The sequence below is a fragment of the Electrophorus electricus genome, chromosome 15, assembly GCF_041902795.1.
Source record: "Electrophorus electricus isolate QZ-2024a chromosome 15, ASM4190279v1, whole genome shotgun sequence".
Lineage (NCBI taxonomy): Eukaryota > Metazoa > Chordata > Actinopteri > Gymnotiformes > Gymnotidae > Electrophorus > Electrophorus electricus.
In genome coordinates, this window is record NC_137511.1 from 22,941,200 (window position 1) to 22,959,792 (window position 18,593).

An 18,593-nucleotide genomic window follows, 5' to 3' on the forward strand; every position below is an offset into this window, starting at 1 on the left:
CTTTTAGTCTAAAACACAATCTCTTGCCCTGCAACAGTGTTTAAGGTGAATACAAAGCTGTTTCATAGTGTCAAAAAGGTAAAGAACATAGTTTCAAAGTAAAGATTCTTCTTATAATGCATTCCCTTTTAGTCTAAAACACAATCTCTTGCCCTGCAACAGTGTTTAAGGTGAATACAAAGCTGTTTCATAGTGTCAAAAAGGTAAAGAACATAGTTTCAAAGTAAAGATTCTTCTTATAATGCATTCCCTTTTAGTCTAAAACACAATCTCTTGCCCTGAAACAGTGTTTAAGGTGAATACAAAGCTGCTTCATAGTGTTAAAAAGGTAAAGAACAGAGTTTCACAGTAAAGATTCTTCTTATAATGCATTCCCTTTTAGTCTAAAACACAATCTCTTGCCCTGCAACAGTGTTTAAGGTGAATACAAAGCTGTTTCATAGTGTGAAAAAGGTAAAGAACATAGTTTCAAAGTAAAGATTCTTCTTATAATGCATTCCCTTTTAGTCTAAAACACAATCTCTTGCCCTGCAACAGTGTTTAAGGTGAATACAAAGCTGTTTCATAGTGTCAAAAAGGTAAAGAACATAGTTTCAAAGTAAAGATTCTTCTTATAATGCATTCCCTTTTAGTCTAAAACACAATCTCTTGCCCTGCAATAGTGTTTAAGGTGAATACAAAGCTGTTTCATAGTGTGAAAAAGGTAAAGAACATAGTTTCAAAGTAAAGATTCTTCTTATAATGCATTCCCTTTTAGTCTAAAACACAATCTCTTGCCCTGAAACAGTGTTTAAGGTGAATACAAAGCTGTTTCATAGTGTAAAAAAGGTAAAGAACAGAGTTTCAAGGTAAAGATTCTTCTTATAATGCATTCCCTTTTATTCTAAAACACAATCTCTTGCCCTGAAACAGTGTTTAAGGTGAATACAAAGCTGTTTCATAGTGTTAAAAAGGTAAAGAACAGAGTTTCAAAGTAAAGATTCTTCTTATAATGCATTCCCTTTTAGTCTAAAACACAATCTCGTGCCCTGAAACAGTGTTTAAGGTGAATACAAAGCTGCTTCATAGTGTTAAAAAGGTAAAGAACAGAGTTTCAAAGTAAAGATTCTTCTTATTATGCATTCCCTTTTAGTCTAAAACACAATCTCTTGCCCTGAAACAGTGTTTAAGCTATTCAATTTGGTTAAAAACAAGATGTCTTGCTCTGAAACAGTGTATAAGCTGATTACAATGCATAGAAGCCCTGTTTCTTTGTGGTTAGAGGTGTACAAACAGAGTTGCAATTACTTTAAATTGTCATATAACAAACACCTTGTTTCTCCCCTGTATAAACTCTTTTCACTTGAAATATGTGTTTTCTTAGGATATTGTAAGTTGTTCAGTTTGGTTAAAAACAATATTTCTTGCTCTGAAACTATGTATAAGCCTATTATAATGCGTGGAAACGCTGCCTCCTTGTGGTTAGAGGTGTAAAAAAAGACTTGCAATTACTTTCAAGGGTCACATTAGAACCATGTTAAAACAACTTGTTCTCCCCTGGATAAACTCTTTTCACTTGAAATATGTGTTTTCTTAGGATATTGTAAGTTATTCAGTTTGGTTAAAAACAAGATGTCTTGCCCTGAAACAGTGTTTAAGGTGAATACAAAGCAGCTTCATAGTGTTAAAAAGGTAAAGAACAGAGTTTCAAAGTAAAGATTCTTCTTATTATGCATTCCCTTTTAGTCTAAAACACAATCTCTTGCCCTGAAACAGTGTTTAAGCTATTCAATTTGGTTAAAAACAAGATGTCTTGCTCTGAAACAGTGTATAAGCTGATTACAATGCATAGAAGCCCTGTTTCTTTGTGGTTAGAGGTGTACAAACAGAGTTGCAATTACTTTAAATTGTCATATAACAAACACCTTGTTTCTCCCCTGTATAAACTCTTTTCACTTGAAATATGTGTTTTCTTAGGATATTGTAAGTTGTTCAGTTTGGTTAAAAACAATATTTCTTGCTCTGAAACTATGTATAAGCCTATTATAATGCGTGGAAACGCTGCCTCCTTGTGGTTAGAGGTGTAAAAAAAGACTTGCAATTACTTTCAAGGGTCACATTAGAACCATGTTAAAACAACTTGTTCTCCCCTGGATAAACTCTTTTCACTTGAAATATGTGTTTTCTTAGGATATTGTAAGTTATTCAGTTTGGTTAAAAACAAGATGTCTTGCCCTGAAACAGTGTTTAAGGTGAATACAAAGCTGATTCATAGTGTTAAAAAGGTAAAGAACAGAGTTTCAAAGTAAAGATTCTTCTTATAATGCATTCCCTTTTAGTCTAAAACACAATCTCTTGCCCTGCAACAGTGTTTAAGGTGAATACAAAGCTGTTTCATAGTGTCAAAAAGGTAAAGAACATAGTTTCAAAGTAAAGATTCTTCTTATAATGCATTCCCTTTTAGTCTAAAACACAATCTCTTGCCCTGCAACAGTGTTTAAGGTGAATACAAAGCTGTTTCATAGTGTGAAAAATGTAAAGAACATAGTTTCAAAGTAAAGATTCTTCTTATAATGCATTCCCTTTGTCTAAAACACAATCTCTTGCCCTGAAACAGTGTTTAAGGTGAATACAAAGCTGTTTCATAGTGTTAAAAAGGTAAAGAACAGAGTTTCAAAGTAAAGATTCTTCTTATAATGCATTCCCTTTTAGTCTAAAACACAATCTCTTGCCCTGCAATAGTGTTTATGGTGAATACAAAGCTGTTTCATAGTGTGAAAAAGGTAAAGAACATAGTTTCAAAGTAAAGATTCTTCTTATAATGCATTCCCTTTTAGTCTAAAACACAATCTCTTGCCCTGAAACAGTGTTTAAGGTGAATACAAAGCTGTTTCATAGTGTTAAAAAGGTAAAGAACAGAGTTTCAAAGTAAAGATTCTTCTTATAATGCATTCCCTTTTAGTCTAAAACACAATCTCTTGCCCTGAAACAGTGTTTAAGGTGAATACAAAGCTGTTTCATAGTGTTAAAAAGGTAAAGAACAGAGTTTCAAAGTAAAGATTCTTCTTATAATGCATTCCCTTTTAGTCTAAAACACAATCTCTTGCCCTGCAACAGTGTTTAAGGTGAATACAAAGCTGTTTCATAGTGTCAAAAAGGTAAAGAACATAGTTTCAAAGTAAAGATTCTTCTTATAATGCATTCCCTTTTAGTCTAAAACACAATCTCTTGCCCTGAAACAGTGTTTAAGGTGAATACAAAGCTGCTTCATAGTGTTAAAAAGGTAAAGAACAGAGTTTCACAGTAAAGATTCTTCTTATAATGCATTCCCTTTTAGTCTAAAACACAATCTCTTGCCCTGCAACAGTGTTTAAGGTGAATACAAAGCTGTTTCATAGTGTGAAAAAGGTAAAGAACATAGTTTCAAAGTAAAGATTCTTCTTATAATGCATTCCCTTTTAGTCTAAAACACAATCTCTTGCCCTGCAACAGTGTTTAAGGTGAATACAAAGCTGTTTCATAGTGTCAAAAAGGTAAAGAACATAGTTTCAAAGTAAAGATTCTTCTTATAATGCATTCCCTTTTAGTCTAAAACACAATCTCTTGCCCTGCAATAGTGTTTAAGGTGAATACAAAGCTGTTTCATAGTGTGAAAAAGGTAAAGAACATAGTTTCAAAGTAAAGATTCTTCTTATAATGCATTCCCTTTTAGTCTAAAACACAATCTCTTGCCCTGAAACAGTGTTTAAGGTGAATACAAAGCTGTTTCATAGTGTAAAAAAGGTAAAGAACAGAGTTTCAAGGTAAAGATTCTTCTTATAATGCATTCCCTTTTATTCTAAAACACAATCTCTTGCCCTGAAACAGTGTTTAAGGTGAATACAAAGCTGTTTCATAGTGTTAAAAAGGTAAAGAACAGAGTTTCAAAGTAAAGATTCTTCTTATAATGCATTCCCTTTTAGTCTAAAACACAATCTCGTGCCCTGAAACAGTGTTTAAGGTGAATACAAAGCTGCTTCATAGTGTTAAAAAGGTAAAGAACAGAGTTTCAAAGTAAAGATTCTTCTTATTATGCATTCCCTTTTAGTCTAAAACACAATCTCTTGCCCTGAAACAGTGTTTAAGCTATTCAATTTGGTTAAAAACAAGATGTCTTGCTCTGAAACAGTGTATAAGCTGATTACAATGCATAGAAGCCCTGTTTCTTTGTGGTTAGAGGTGTACAAACAGAGTTGCAATTACTTTAAATTGTCATATAACAAACACCTTGTTTCTCCCCTGTATAAACTCTTTTCACTTGAAATATGTGTTTTCTTAGGATATTGTAAGTTGTTCAGTTTGGTTAAAAACAATATTTCTTGCTCTGAAACTATGTATAAGCCTATTATAATGCGTGGAAACGCTGCCTCCTTGTGGTTAGAGGTGTAAAAAAAGACTTGCAATTACTTTCAAGGGTCACATTAGAACCATGTTAAAACAACTTGTTCTCCCCTGGATAAACTCTTTTCACTTGAAATATGTGTTTTCTTAGGATATTGTAAGTTATTCAGTTTGGTTAAAAACAAGATGTCTTGCCCTGAAACAGTGTTTAAGGTGAATACAAAGCAGCTTCATAGTGTTAAAAAGGTAAAGAACAGAGTTTCAAAGTAAAGATTCTTCTTATTATGCATTCCCTTTTAGTCTAAAACACAATCTCTTGCCCTGAAACAGTGTTTAAGCTATTCAATTTGGTTAAAAACAAGATGTCTTGCTCTGAAACAGTGTATAAGCTGATTACAATGCATAGAAGCCCTGTTTCTTTGTGGTTAGAGGTGTACAAACAGAGTTGCAATTACTTTAAATTGTCATATAACAAACACCTTGTTTCTCCCCTGTATAAACTCTTTTCACTTGAAATATGTGTTTTCTTAGGATATTGTAAGTTGTTCAGTTTGGTTAAAAACAATATTTCTTGCTCTGAAACTATGTATAAGCCTATTATAATGCGTGGAAACGCTGCCTCCTTGTGGTTAGAGGTGTAAAAAAAGACTTGCAATTACTTTCAAGGGTCACATTAGAACCATGTTAAAACAACTTGTTCTCCCCTGGATAAACTCTTTTCACTTGAAATATGTGTTTTCTTAGGATATTGTAAGTTATTCAGTTTGGTTAAAAACAAGATGTCTTGCCCTGAAACAGTGTTTAAGGTGAATACAAAGCTGATTCATAGTGTTAAAAAGGTAAAGAACAGAGTTTCAAAGTAAAGATTCTTCTTATAATGCATTCCCTTTTAGTCTAAAACACAATCTCTTGCCCTGCAACAGTGTTTAAGGTGAATACAAAGCTGTTTCATAGTGTCAAAAAGGTAAAGAACATAGTTTCAAAGTAAAGATTCTTCTTATAATGCATTCCCTTTTAGTCTAAAACACAATCTCTTGCCCTGCAACAGTGTTTAAGGTGAATACAAAGCTGTTTCATAGTGTGAAAAATGTAAAGAACATAGTTTCAAAGTAAAGATTCTTCTTATAATGCATTCCCTTTGTCTAAAACACAATCTCTTGCCCTGAAACAGTGTTTAAGGTGAATACAAAGCTGTTTCATAGTGTTAAAAAGGTAAAGAACAGAGTTTCAAAGTAAAGATTCTTCTTATAATGCATTCCCTTTTAGTCTAAAACACAATCTCTTGCCCTGCAATAGTGTTTATGGTGAATACAAAGCTGTTTCATAGTGTGAAAAAGGTAAAGAACATAGTTTCAAAGTAAAGATTCTTCTTATAATGCATTCCCTTTTAGTCTAAAACACAATCTCTTGCCCTGAAACAGTGTTTAAGGTGAATACAAAGCTGTTTCATAGTGTTAAAAAGGTAAAGAACAGAGTTTCAAAGTAAAGATTCTTCTTATAATGCATTCCCTTTTAGTCTAAAACACAATCTCTTGCCCTGAAACAGTGTTTAAGGTGAATACAAAGCTGTTTCATAGTGTTAAAAAGGTAAAGAACAGAGTTTCAAAGTAAAGATTCTTCTTATAATGCATTCCCTTTTAGTCTAAAACACAATCTCTTGCCCTGAAACAGTGTTTAAGGTGAATACAAAGCTGCTTCATAGTGTTAAAAAGGTAAAGAACAGAGTTTCACAGTAAAGATTCTTCTTATAATGCATTCCCTTTTAGTCTAAAACACAATCTCGTGCCCTGAAACAGTGTTTAAGGTGAATACAAAGCTGCTTCATAGTGTTAAAAAGGTAAAGAACAGAGTTTCAAAGTAAAGATTCTTCTTATTATGCATTCCCTTTTAGTCTAAAACACAATCTCTTGCCCTGAAACAGTGTTTAAGCTATTCAATTTGGTTAAAAACAAGATGTCTTGCTCTGAAACAGTGTATAAGCTGATTACAATGCATAGAAGCCCTGTTTCTTTGTGGTTAGAGGTGTACAAACAGAGTTGCAATTACTTTAAATTGTCATATAACAAACACCTTGTTTCTCCCCTGTATAAACTCTTTTCACTTGAAATATGTGTTTTCTTAGGATATTGTAAGTTGTTCAGTTTGGTTAAAAACAATATTTCTTGCTCTGAAACTATGTATAAGCCTATTATAATGCGTGGAAACGCTGCCTCCTTGTGGTTAGAGGTGTAAAAAAAGACTTGCAATTACTTTCAAGGGTCACATTAGAACCATGTTAAAACAACTTGTTCTCCCCTGGATAAACTCTTTTCACTTGAAATATGTGTTTTCTTAGGATATTGTAAGTTATTCAGTTTGGTTAAAAACAAGATGTCTTGCCCTGAAACAGTGTTTAAGGTGAATACAAAGCTGTTTCATAGTGTTAAAAAGGTAAAAAACAGAGTTTCAAAGTAAAGATTCTTCTTATAATGCATTCCCTTTTAGTCTAAAACACAATCTCTTGCCCTGAAACAGTGTTTAAGGTGAATACAAAGCAGCTTCATAGTGTTAAAAAGGTAAAGAACAGAGTTTCAAAGTAAAGATTCTTCTTATTATGCATTCCCTTTTAGTCTAAAACACAATCTCTTGCCCTGAAACAGTGTTTAAGGTGAATACAAAGCTGTTTCATAGTGTTAAAAAGGTAAAGAACAGAGTTTCAAAGTAAGGATTCTTCTTATAATGCATTCCCTTTTAGTCTAAAACACAATCTCTTGCCCTGCAACAGTGTTTAAGGTGAATACAAAGCTGTTTCATAGTGTCAAAAAGGTAAAGAACATAGTTTCAAAGTAAAGATTCTTCTTATAATGCATTCCCTTTTAGTCTAAAACACAATCTCTTGCCCTGCAACAGTGTTTAAGGTGAATACAAAGCTGTTTCATAGTGTCAAAAAGGTAAAGAACATAGTTTCAAAGTAAAGATTCTTCTTATAATGCATTCCCTTTTAGTCTAAAACACAATCTCTTGCCCTGAAACAGTGTTTAAGGTGAATACAAAGCTGCTTCATAGTGTTAAAAAGGTAAAGAACAGAGTTTCACAGTAAAGATTCTTCTTATAATGCATTCCCTTTTAGTCTAAAACACAATCTCTTGCCCTGCAACAGTGTTTAAGGTGAATACAAAGCTGTTTCATAGTGTGAAAAAGGTAAAGAACATAGTTTCAAAGTAAAGATTCTTCTTATAATGCATTCCCTTTTAGTCTAAAACACAATCTCTTGCCCTGCAACAGTGTTTAAGGTGAATACAAAGCTGTTTCATAGTGTCAAAAAGGTAAAGAACATAGTTTCAAAGTAAAGATTCTTCTTATAATGCATTCCCTTTTAGTCTAAAACACAATCTCTTGCCCTGCAATAGTGTTTAAGGTGAATACAAAGCTGTTTCATAGTGTGAAAAAGGTAAAGAACATAGTTTCAAAGTAAAGATTCTTCTTATAATGCATTCCCTTTTAGTCTAAAACACAATCTCTTGCCCTGAAACAGTGTTTAAGGTGAATACAAAGCTGTTTCATAGTGTAAAAAAGGTAAAGAACAGAGTTTCAAGGTAAAGATTCTTCTTATAATGCATTCCCTTTTATTCTAAAACACAATCTCTTGCCCTGAAACAGTGTTTAAGGTGAATACAAAGCTGTTTCATAGTGTTAAAAAGGTAAAGAACAGAGTTTCAAAGTAAAGATTCTTCTTATAATGCATTCCCTTTTAGTCTAAAACACAATCTCGTGCCCTGAAACAGTGTTTAAGGTGAATACAAAGCTGCTTCATAGTGTTAAAAAGGTAAAGAACAGAGTTTCAAAGTAAAGATTCTTCTTATTATGCATTCCCTTTTAGTCTAAAACACAATCTCTTGCCCTGAAACAGTGTTTAAGCTATTCAATTTGGTTAAAAACAAGATGTCTTGCTCTGAAACAGTGTATAAGCTGATTACAATGCATAGAAGCCCTGTTTCTTTGTGGTTAGAGGTGTACAAACAGAGTTGCAATTACTTTAAATTGTCATATAACAAACACCTTGTTTCTCCCCTGTATAAACTCTTTTCACTTGAAATATGTGTTTTCTTAGGATATTGTAAGTTGTTCAGTTTGGTTAAAAACAATATTTCTTGCTCTGAAACTATGTATAAGCCTATTATAATGCGTGGAAACGCTGCCTCCTTGTGGTTAGAGGTGTAAAAAAAGACTTGCAATTACTTTCAAGGGTCACATTAGAACCATGTTAAAACAACTTGTTCTCCCCTGGATAAACTCTTTTCACTTGAAATATGTGTTTTCTTAGGATATTGTAAGTTATTCAGTTTGGTTAAAAACAAGATGTCTTGCCCTGAAACAGTGTTTAAGGTGAATACAAAGCAGCTTCATAGTGTTAAAAAGGTAAAGAACAGAGTTTCAAAGTAAAGATTCTTCTTATTATGCATTCCCTTTTAGTCTAAAACACAATCTCTTGCCCTGAAACAGTGTTTAAGGTGAATACAAAGCTGTTTCATAGTGTTAAAAAGGTAAAGAACAGAGTTTCAAAGTAAGGATTCTTCTTATAATGCATTCCCTTTTAGTCTAAAACACAATCTCTTGCCCTGCAACAGTGTTTAAGGTGAATACAAAGCTGTTTCATAGTGTCAAAAAGGTAAAGAGCAGAGTTTCAAAGTAAAGATTCTTCTTATAATGCATTCCCTTTTAGTCTAAAACACAATCTCTTGCCCTGCAACAGTGTTTAAGGTGAATACAAAGCTGTTTCATAGTGTCAAAAAGGTAAAGAACATAGTTTCAAAGTAAAGATTCTTCTTATAATGCATTCCCTTTTAGTCTAAAACACAATCTCTTGCCCTGCAACAGTGTTTAAGGTGAATACAAAGCTGTTTCATAGTGTGAAAAAGGTAAAGAACATAATTTCAAAGTAAAGATTCTTCTTATAATGCATTCCCTTTTAGTCTAAAACACAATCTCTTGCCCTGAAACAGTGTTTAAGGTGAATACAAAGCTGTTTCATAGTGTGAAAAATGTAAAGAACATAGTTTCAAAGTAAAGATTCTTCTTATAATGCATTCCCTTTGTCTAAAACACAATCTCTTGCCCTGAAACAGTGTTTAAGGTGAATACAAAGCTGTTTCATAGTGTTAAAAAGGTAAAGAACAGAGTTTCAAAGTAAAGATTCTTCTTATAATGCATTCCCTTTTAGTCTAAAACACAATCTCTTGCCCTGAAACAGTGTTTAAGGTGAATACAAAGCTGTTTCATAGTGTTAAAAAGGTAAAGAACAGAGTTTCAAAGTAAAGATTCTTCTTATAATGCATTCCCTTTTAGTCTAAAACACAATCTCTTGCCCTGAAACAGTGTTTAAGGTGAATACAAAGCTGCTTCATAGTGTTAAAAAGGTAAAGAACAGAGTTTCACAGTAAAGATTCTTCTTATAATGCATTCCCTTTTAGTCTAAAACACAATCTCGTGCCCTGAAACAGTGTTTAAGGTGAATACAAAGCTGCTTCATAGTGTTAAAAAGGTAAAGAACAGAGTTTCAAAGTAAAGATTCTTCTTATTATGCATTCCCTTTTAGTCTAAAACACAATCTCTTGCCCTGAAACAGTGTTTAAGCTATTCAATTTGGTTAAAAACAAGATGTCTTGCTCTGAAACAGTGTATAAGCTGATTACAATGCATAGAAGCCCTGTTTCTTTGTGGTTAGAGGTGTACAAACAGAGTTGCAATTACTTTAAATTGTCATATAACAAACACCTTGTTTCTCCCCTGTATAAACTCTTTTCACTTGAAATATGTGTTTTCTTAGGATATTGTAAGTTGTTCAGTTTGGTTAAAAACAATATTTCTTGCTCTGAAACTATGTATAAGCCTATTATAATGCGTGGAAACGCTGCCTCCTTGTGGTTAGAGGTGTAAAAAAAGACTTGCAATTACTTTCAAGGGTCACATTAGAACCATGTTAAAACAACTTGTTCTCCCCTGGATAAACTCTTTTCACTTGAAATATGTGTTTTCTTAGGATATTGTAAGTTATTCAGTTTGGTTAAAAACAAGATGTCTTGCCCTGAAACAGTGTTTAAGGTGAATACAAAGCTGTTTCATAGTGTTAAAAAGGTAAAGAACAGAGTTTCAAAGTAAAGATTCTTCTTATAATGCATTCCCTTTTAGTCTAAAACACAATCTCTTGCCCTGAAACAGTGTTTAAGGTGAATACAAAGCAGCTTCATAGTGTTAAAAAGGTAAAGAACAGAGTTTCAAAGTAAAGATTCTTCTTATTATGCATTCCCTTTTAGTCTAAAACACAATCTCTTGCCCTGAAACAGTGTTTAAGGTGAATACAAAGCTGTTTCATAGTGTTAAAAAGGTAAAGAACAGAGTTTCAAAGTAAGGATTCTTCTTATAATGCATTCCCTTTTAGTCTAAAACACAATCTCTTGCCCTGCAACAGTGTTTAAGGTGAATACAAAGCTGTTTCATAGTGTCAAAAAGGTAAAGAACATAGTTTCAAAGTAAAGATTCTTCTTATAATGCATTCCCTTTTAGTCTAAAACACAATCTCTTGCCCTGCAACAGTGTTTAAGGTGAATACAAAGCTGTTTCATAGTGTGAAAAAGGTAAAGAACATAATTTCAAAGTAAAGATTCTTCTTATAATGCATTCCCTTTTAGTCTAAAACACAATCTCTTGCCCTGAAACAGTGTTTAAGGTGAATACAAAGCTGTTTCATAGTGTGAAAAATGTAAAGAACATAGTTTCAAAGTAAAGATTCTTCTTATAATGCATTCCCTTTGTCTAAAACACAATCTCTTGCCCTGAAACAGTGTTTAAGGTGAATACAAAGCTGTTTCATAGTGTTAAAAAGGTAAAGAACAGAGTTTCAAAGTAAAGATTCTTCTTATAATGCATTCCCTTTTAGTCTAAAACACAATCTCTTGCCCTGCAATAGTGTTTATGGTGAATACAAAGCTGTTTCATAGTGTGAAAAAGGTAAAGAACATAGTTTCAAAGTAAAGATTCTTCTTATAATGCATTCCCTTTTAGTCTAAAACACAATCTCTTGCCCTGAAACAGTGTTTAAGGTGAATACAAAGCTGTTTCATAGTGTTAAAAAGGTAAAGAACAGAGTTTCAAAGTAAAGATTCTTCTTATAATGCATTCCCTTTTAGTCTAAAACACAATCTCTTGCCCTGAAACAGTGTTTAAGGTGAATACAAAGCTGTTTCATAGTGTTAAAAAGGTAAAGAACAGAGTTTCAAAGTAAAGATTCTTCTTATAATGCATTCCCTTTTAGTCTAAAACACAATCTCTTGCCCTGAAACAGTGTTTAAGGTGAATACAAAGCTGCTTCATAGTGTTAAAAAGGTAAAGAACAGAGTTTCACAGTAAAGATTCTTCTTATAATGCATTCCCTTTTAGTCTAAAACACAATCTCGTGCCCTGAAACAGTGTTTAAGGTGAATACAAAGCTGCTTCATAGTGTTAAAAAGGTAAAGAACAGAGTTTCAAAGTAAAGATTCTTCTTATTATGCATTCCCTTTTAGTCTAAAACACAATCTCTTGCCCTGAAACAGTGTTTAAGCTATTCAATTTGGTTAAAAACAAGATGTCTTGCTCTGAAACAGTGTATAAGCTGATTACAATGCATAGAAGCCCTGTTTCTTTGTGGTTAGAGGTGTACAAACAGAGTTGCAATTACTTTAAATTGTCATATAACAAACACCTTGTTTCTCCCCTGTATAAACTCTTTTCACTTGAAATATGTGTTTTCTTAGGATATTGTAAGTTGTTCAGTTTGGTTAAAAACAATATTTCTTGCTCTGAAACTATGTATAAGCCTATTATAATGCGTGGAAACGCTGCCTCCTTGTGGTTAGAGGTGTAAAAAAAGACTTGCAATTACTTTCAAGGGTCACATTAGAACCATGTTAAAACAACTTGTTCTCCCCTGGATAAACTCTTTTCACTTGAAATATGTGTTTTCTTAGGATATTGTAAGTTATTCAGTTTGGTTAAAAACAAGATGTCTTGCCCTGAAACAGTGTTTAAGGTGAATACAAAGCTGTTTCATAGTGTTAAAAAGGTAAAGAACAGAGTTTCAAAGTAAAGATTCTTCTTATAATGCATTCCCTTTTAGTCTAAAACACAATCTCTTGCCCTGAAACAGTGTTTAAGGTGAATACAAAGCAGCTTCATAGTGTTAAAAAGGTAAAGAACAGAGTTTCAAAGTAAAGATTCTTCTTATTATGCATTCCCTTTTAGTCTAAAACACAATCTCTTGCCCTGAAACAGTGTTTAAGGTGAATACAAAGCTGTTTCATAGTGTTAAAAAGGTAAAGAACAGAGTTTCAAAGTAAGGATTCTTCTTATAATGCATTCCCTTTTAGTCTAAAACACAATCTCTTGCCCTGCAACAGTGTTTAAGGTGAATACAAAGCTGTTTCATAGTGTCAAAAAGGTAAAGAACATAGTTTCAAAGTAAAGATTCTTCTTATAATGCATTCCCTTTTAGTCTAAAACACAATCTCTTGCCCTGCAACAGTGTTTAAGGTGAATACAAAGCTGTTTCATAGTGTGAAAAAGGTAAAGAACATAGTTTCAAAGTAAAGATTCTTCTTATAATGCATTCCCTTTTAGTCTAAAACACAATCTCTTGCCCTGCAATAGTGTTTAAGGTGAATACAAAGCTGTTTCATAGTGTGAAAAAGGTAAAGAACATAGTTTCAAAGTAAAGATTCTTCTTATAATGCATTCCCTTTTAGTCTAAAACACAATCTCTTGCCCTGAAACAGTGTTTAAGGTGAATACAAAGCTGTTTCATAGTGTAAAAAAGGTAAAGAACAGAGTTTCAAAGTAAAGATTCTTCTTATAATGCATTCCCTTTTATTCTAAAACACAATCTCTTGCCCTGAAACAGTGTTTAAGGTGAATACAAAGCTGTTTCATAGTGTTAAAAAGGTAAAGAACAGAGTTTCAAAGTAAAGATTCTTCTTATAATGCATTCCCTTTTAGTCTAAAACACAATCTCTTGCCCTGAAACAGTGTTTAAGGTGAATACAAAACTGCTTCATAGTGTTAAAAAGGTAAAGAACAGAGTTTCAAAGTAAAGATTCTTCTTATAATGCATTCCCTTTTAGTCTAAAACACAATCTCTTGCCCTGAAACAGTGTTTAAGGTGAATACAAAGCTGCTTCATAGTGTTAAAAAGGTAAAGAAAAGAGTTTCAAAGTAAAGATTCTTCTTATTATGCATTCCCTTTTAGTCTAAAACACAATCTCTTGCCCTGAAACAGTGTTTAAGGTGAATACAAAGCTGTTTCATAGTGTTAAAAAGGTAAAGAACAGAGTTTCAAAGTAAAGATTCTTCTTATAATGCATTCCCTTTTAGTCTAAAACACAATCTCTTGCCCTGAAACAGTGTTTAAGGTGAATACAAAGCTGTTTCATAGTGTTAAAAAGGTAAAGAACAGAGTTTCAAAGTAAAGATTCTTCTTATAATGCATTCCCTTTTAGTCTAAAACACAATCTCTTGCCCTGAAACAGTGTTTAAGGTGAATACAAAGCTGCTTCATAGTGTTAAAAAGGTAAAGAACAGAGTTTCACAGTAAAGATTCTTCTTATAATGCATTCCCTTTTAGTCTAAAACACAATCTCGTGCCCTGAAACAGTGTTTAAGGTGAATACAAAGCTGCTTCATAGTGTTAAAAAGGTAAAGAACAGAGTTTCAAAGTAAAGATTCTTCTTATTATGCATTCCCTTTTAGTCTAAAACACAATCTCTTGCCCTGAAACAGTGTTTAAGCTATTCAATTTGGTTAAAAACAAGATGTCTTGCTCTGAAACAGTGTATAAGCTGATTACAATGCATAGAAGCCCTGTTTCTTTGTGGTTAGAGGTGTACAAACAGAGTTGCAATTACTTTAAATTGTCATATAACAAACACCTTGTTTCTCCCCTGTATAAACTCTTTTCACTTGAAATATGTGTTTTCTTAGGATATTGTAAGTTGTTCAGTTTGGTTAAAAACAATATTTCTTGCTCTGAAACTATGTATAAGCCTATTATAATGCGTGGAAACGCTGCCTCCTTGTGGTTAGAGGTGTAAAAAAAGACTTGCAATTACTTTCAAGGGTCACATTAGAACCATGTTAAAACAACTTGTTCTCCCCTGGATAAACTCTTTTCACTTGAAATATGTGTTTTCTTAGGATATTGTAAGTTATTCAGTTTGGTTAAAAACAAGATGTCTTGCCCTGAAACAGTGTTTAAGGTGAATACAAAGCTGTTTCATAGTGTTAAAAAGGTAAAGAACAGAGTTTCAAAGTAAAGATTCTTCTGATAATGCATTCCCTTTTAGTCTAAAACACAATCTCTTGCCCTGAAACAGTGTTTAAGGTGAATACAAAGCTGCTTCATAGTGTTAAAAAGGTAAAGAAAAGAGTTTCAAAGTAAAGATTCTTCTTATTATGCATTCCCTTTTAGTCTAAAACACAATCTCTTGCCCTGAAACAGTGTTTAAGGTGAATACAAAGCTGTTTCATAGTGTTAAAAAGGTAAAGAACAGAGTTTCAAAGTAAAGATTCTTCTTATAATGCATTCCCTTTTAGTCTAAAACACAATCTCTTGCCCTGCAACAGTGTTTAAGGTGAATACAAAGCTGTTTCATAGTGTCAAAAAGGTAAAGAACAGAGTTTCAAAGTAAAGATTCTTCTTATAATGCATTCCCTTTTAGTCTAAAACACAATCTCTTGCCCTGCAACAGTGTTTAAGGTGAATACAAAGCTGTTTCATAGTGTCAAAAAGGTAAAGAACATAGTTTCAAAGTAAAGATTCTTCTTATAATGCATTCCCTTTTAGTCTAAAACACAATCTCTTGCCCTGAAACAGTGTTTAAGGTGAATACAAAGCTGTTTCATAGTGTGAAAAATGTAAAGAACATAGTTTCAAAGTAAAGATTCTTCTTATAATGCATTCCCTTTGTCTAAAACACAATCTCTTGCCCTGAAACAGTGTTTAAGGTGAATACAAAGCTGTTTCATAGTGTGAAAAATGTAAAGAACATAGTTTCAAAGTAAAGATTCTTCTTATAATGCATTCCCTTTTAGTCTAAAACACAATCTCTTGCCCTGCAATAGTGTTTATGGTGAATACAAAGCTGTTTCATAGTGTGAAAAAGGTAAAGAACATAGTTTCAAAGTAAAGATTCTTCTTATAATGCATTCCCTTTTAGTCTAAAACACAATCTCTTGCCCTGAAACAGTGTTTAAAGTGAATACAAAGCTGTTTCATAGTGTTAAAAAGGTAAAGAACAGAGTTTCAAAGTAAAGATTCTTCTTATAATGCATTCCCTTTTATTCTAAAACACAATCTCTTGCCCTGAAACAGTGTTTAAGGTGAATACAAAGCTGTTTCATAGTGTTAAAAAGGTAAAGAACAGAGTTTCAAAGTAAAGATTCTTCTTATAATGCATTCCCTTTTAGTCTAAAACACAATCTCTTGCCCTGAAACAGTGTTTAAGGTGAATACAAAGCTGCTTCATAGTGTTAAAAAGGTAAAGAAAAGAGTTTCAAAGTAAAGATTCTTCTTATTATGCATTCCCTTTTAGTCTAAAACACAATCTCTTGCCCTGAAACAGTGTTTAAGGTGAATACAAAGCTGTTTCATAGTGTTAAAAAGGTAAAGAACAGAGTTTCAAAGTAAAGATTCTTCTTATAATGCATTCCCTTTTAGTCTAAAACACAATCTCTTGCCCTGAAACAGTGTTTAAGGTGAATACAAAGCTGTTTCATAGTGTTAAAAAGGTAAAGAACAGAGTTTCAAAGTAAAGATTCTTCTTATAATGCATTCCCTTTTAGTCTAAAACACAATCTCTTGCCCTGAAACAGTGTTTAAGGTGAATACAAAGCTGTTTCATAGTGTTAAAAAGGTAAAGAACAGAGTTTCAAAGTAAAGATTCTTCTTATAATGCATTCCCTTTTAGTCTAAAACACAATCTCTTGCCCTGAAACAGTGTTTAAGGTGAATACAAAGCTGCTTCATAGTGTTAAAAAGGTAAAGAACATAGTTTCACAGTAAAGATTCTTCTTATAATGCATTCCCTTTTAGTCTAAAACACAATCTCGTGCCCTGAAACAGTGTTTAAGGTGAATACAAAGCTGCTTCATAGTGTTAAAAAGGTAAAGAACAGAGTTTCAAAGTAAAGATTCTTCTTATTATGCATTCCCTTTTAGTCTAAAACACAATCTCTTGCCCTGAAACAGTGTTTAAGCTATTCAATTTGGTTAAAAACAAGATGTCTTGCTCTGAAACAGTGTATAAGCTGATTACAATGCATAGAAGCCCTGTTTCTTTGTGGTTAGAGGTGTACAAACAGAGTTGCAATTACTTTAAATTGTCATATAACAAACACCTTGTTTCTCCCCTGTATAAACTCTTTTCACTTGAAATATGTGTTTTCTTAGGATATTGTAAGTTGTTCAGTTTGGTTAAAAACAATATTTCTTGCTCTGAAACTATGTATAAGCCTATTATAATGCGTGGAAACGCTGCCTCCTTGTGGTTAGAGGTGTAAAAAAAGACTTGCAATTACTTTCAAGGGTCACATTAGAACCATGTTAAAACAACTTGTTCTCCCCTGGATAAACTCTTTTCACTTGAAATATGTGTTTTCTTAGGATATTGTAAGTTATTCAGTTTGGTTAAAAACAAGATGTCTTGCCCTGAAACAGTGTTTAAGGTGAATACAAAGCTGTTTCATAGTGTTAAAAAGGTAAAGAACAGAGTTTCAAAGTAAAGATTCTTCTTATAATGCATTCCCTTTTAGTCTAAAACACAATCTCTTGCCCTGAAACAGTGTTTAAGGTGAATACAAAGCTGCTTCATAGTGTTAAAAAGGTAAAGAAAAGAGTTTCAAAGTAAAGATTCTTCTTATTATGCATTCCCTTTTAGTCTAAAACACAATCTCTTGCCCTAAAACAGTGTTTAAGGTGAATACAAAGCTGTTTCATAGTGTTAAAAAGGTAAAGAACAGAGTTTCAAAGTAAAGATTCTTCTTATAATGCATTCCCTTTTAGTCTAAAACACAATCTCTTGCCCTGCAACAGTGTTTAAGGTGAATACAAAGCTGTTTCATAGTGTCAAAAAGGTAAAGAACATAGTTTCAAAGTAAAGATTCTTCTTATAATGCATTCCCTTTTAGTCTAAAACACAATCTCTTGCCCTGCAACAGTGTTTAAGGTGAATACAAAGCTGTTTCATAGTGTCAAAAAGGTAAAGAACATAGTTTCAAAGTAAAGATTCTTCTTATAATGCATTCCCTTTTAGTCTAAAACACAATCTCTTGCCCTGAAACAGTGTTTAAGGTGAATACAAAGCTGTTTCATAGTGTGAAAAATGTAAAGAACATAGTTTCAAAGTAAAGATTCTTCTTATAATGCATTCCCTTTGTCTAAAACACAATCTCTTGCCCTGAAACAGTGTTTAAGGTGAATACAAAGCTGTTTCATAGTGTTAAAAAGGTAAAGAACAGAGTTTCAAAGTAAAGATTCTTCTTATAATGCATTCCCTTTTAGTCTAAAACACAATCTCTTGCCCTGCAATAGTGTTTATGGTGAATACAAAGCTGTTTCATAGTGTGAAAAAGGTAAAGAACATAGTTTCAAAGTAAAGATTCTTCTTATAATGCATTCCCTTTTAGTCTAAAACACAATCTCTTGCCCTGAAACAGTGTTTAAAGTGAATACAAAGCTGTTTCATAGTGTTAAAAAGGTAAAGAACAGAGTTTCAAAGTAAAGATTCTTCTTATAATGCATTCCCTTTTATTCTAAAACACAATCTCTTGCCCTGAAACAGTGTTTAAGGTGAATACAAAGCTGTTTCATAGTGTTAAAAAGGTAAAGAACAGAGTTTCAAAGTAAAGATTCTTCTTATAATGCATTCCCTTTTAGTCTAAAACACAATCTCTTGCCCTGAAACAGTGTTTAAGGTGAATACAAAGCTGCTTCATAGTGTTAAAAAGGTAAAGAAAAGAGTTTCAAAGTAAAGATTCTTCTTATTATGCATTCCCTTTTAGTCTAAAACACAATCTCTTGCCCTGAAACAGTGTTTAAGGTGAATACAAAGCTGTTTCATAGTGTTAAAAAGGTAAAGAACAGAGTTTCAAAGTAAAGATTCTTCTTATAATGCATTCCCTTTTAGTCTAAAACACAATCTCTTGCCCTGAAACAGTGTTTAAGCTATT